This window comes from Triticum urartu, chromosome 7A (genome assembly GCF_056163025.1).
Source record: "Triticum urartu cultivar PI428250 chromosome 7A, HENAU_Tu73, whole genome shotgun sequence".
NCBI lineage: Eukaryota > Viridiplantae > Streptophyta > Magnoliopsida > Poales > Poaceae > Triticum > Triticum urartu.
Genome location: NC_141879.1, coordinates 441,555,803 through 441,558,416, shown reverse-complemented (window position 1 = coordinate 441,558,416; position 2,614 = coordinate 441,555,803).

Sequence of the window (2,614 nt, the reverse complement as noted above, 5' to 3'; positions counted from 1 at the left end):
AACCTGGCTCGGATGCCACTGTTGGGAAACGTAGTAATTTCAAAAAATTTCCTACGCACACGCAAGATCATGGTGATGCATAGCAACGAGAGGGGAGAGTATCGTCCACATACCCTCGTAGACCGTAAGCGGAAGCGTTAGGACAACGCGGTTGATGTAGTCGTACGTCTTCACGATCGACCGATCCTCAGTACCGAACGTACGGCACCTCCGCGTTCAGCACACGTTCAGCTCAGTGATGTCCCGCGAACTCACGATCTAGTAGAGCTTCCGAGAAGAGCTTCGTCAGTACGACGGCGTGGTGACGGTGTTGATGAAGCTACCAACGCAGGGCTTCGCCTAAGCACCGCTACGATATGACCGAGGTGGATTATGGTGGAAGGGGGCACCGCACACGGCTAAAAGATCAATGATCAATTCTTGTGTCTATGGGGTGCCCCTGGCCACGTATATAAAGGAGTGGAGGAGGGGGGAGAAGGCCGGCCCCTATGGCGCGCCCTGGAGGAGTCCTACTCCCACCGGGAGTAGGATTCCCCCCTTCCATGTAGTAGGAGTAGGAGGGAAGGAAAGGGAAAATAGAAGAGAAGGAAGGAGGGGGCGCCGCCCCTCCCCCTAGTACAATTCCTACTAGGCCTGGGGGGGGGGGGCGCAGCCTCCCCTCTCTCTTTCCCCTAAAGCCCAATAAGGCCCATATACTCCCCGACGAATTCCCGTAACTCTCCGGTACTCCGAAAAATACTCAAATCACTCGAAACCTTTTCGATGTCCGAATATAGTCGTCCAATATATCAATCTTTATGTCTCGACCATTTCGAGACTCCTCGTCATGTCCCCGATCTCATCCGGGACTCCGAACTACCTTCGGTATGTCAAAACACATAAACTCATATTACCGATCATCACAGAACTTTAAGCATGCGGACCCTACGGGTCCGAGAACTATGTAGACATAACCGAGACACGTCTCCGGTCAATAACCAATAGCGGAACCTGGATGCTCATATTGGTTCCTACATATTCTATGAAGATCTTTATCGGTCAAACCGCATAACAACATACGTTGTTTCCTTTGTCATCGGTATGTTACTTGCCCGAGATTCGATCGTCGGTATCCTCATACCTAGTTCAATATCGTTACTAGCAAGTCTCTTTACTCGTTCCGTAATGCATCATCCCATAACTAACTCATTAGTCACAATGCTTGAAAGGCTTATAGTGATGTGCATTACCGAGAGGGCCCAGCGATACCTCTCCGACAATCGGAGTGACAAATCCTAATCTCTATCTATGCCAACTCAACAAGCACCATCGGAGACACCTGTAGAGCACCTTTATAATCACCTAGTTACGTTGTGACGTTTGGTATCACACAAAGTGTTCCTCCGGTACTCGGGAGTTGCATAATCTCATAGTCATAGGAACATGTATAAGTCATGAAGAAAGCAATAGCAGTAAACTAAAACGATCAAGTGCTAAGCTAACGGAATGGGTCAAGTCAATCACATCATTCTCTAATGATGTGATCCCGTTAATCAAATGACAACTGATGTCTATGGCTAGGAAACTTAACCATCTTTGATTCAACGAGCTAGTCAAGTAGAGGCATACTAGTGACACTCTATTTGTCTATGTATTCACACATGTACTAAGTTTCCGGTTAATACAATTCTAGCATGAATAATAAACATTTATCATGATATAAGGAAATAAATAATAACTTTATTATTGCCTCTAGGGCATATTTCCTTCAGATTGTGCCCCGAAGAATTCAACAAAATCAGCCGTCTTGAGAATGCAAAGGAAATTTGGGATACTTTGATTGATATGCACGAAGGTACCGACTCCCTCAAGGAATACAAATTGGATGTGCTTCAAAGTCAACCTGACAAGTTCAAAATGAAGGATGCTGAAGGTGTCGCTGAAATGTACTCTAGGCTTGCTCTCATCACAAATGAGATTGCCGGCTTAGGAAGTGAAGAGATGACCGATAGATTCATCATCAATAAGATCCTAAGAGCATTGGATGGAAAATATGATACCATGTGCACATTGATCCAAATGATGCCCAATTACAAAGATCTCAAGCCAACGGAAGTCATTGGAAGAATTGTTGCTCATGAGATGTCACTCAAGGATAAGGAAGAGCTTCACAACAAGTCAAGTGGTGCTTACAAAGCCTCATGTGATGCTCCCACATCATCAAGTGAGAAACAAGCCTTCAATGAAGAATTGAGCCTAATGGTGAAGAATTTCAACAAGTTCTACAAGAGTAGAAGCAAGGAAAGAAGTTCCAAGTCAGGGTCCTACAATGACAAAAGATCTTCAAGTCGTGAACATAATTGCTACAATTATGGAAGACCTGGACACTACTCCAATGAGTGTACGACTCCCTACAAAAGAAGATAAGATTCTCCCAGAAGAAGAAGTAGAAGAGAAGAATCACCACCAAGAGAGAGAAGGAGTAGAGATGACCGTTATGAACGAAGAACATCACAGAGAAGCAATGATTCGGATAGAAAGGACACATCATCAAGGAGCTGCACAAAACAAAGACATCAAGCTCATGTTGGTGAATGGGTATCCGGCTCCGACTCCGACAATCACTCCGAGAGAA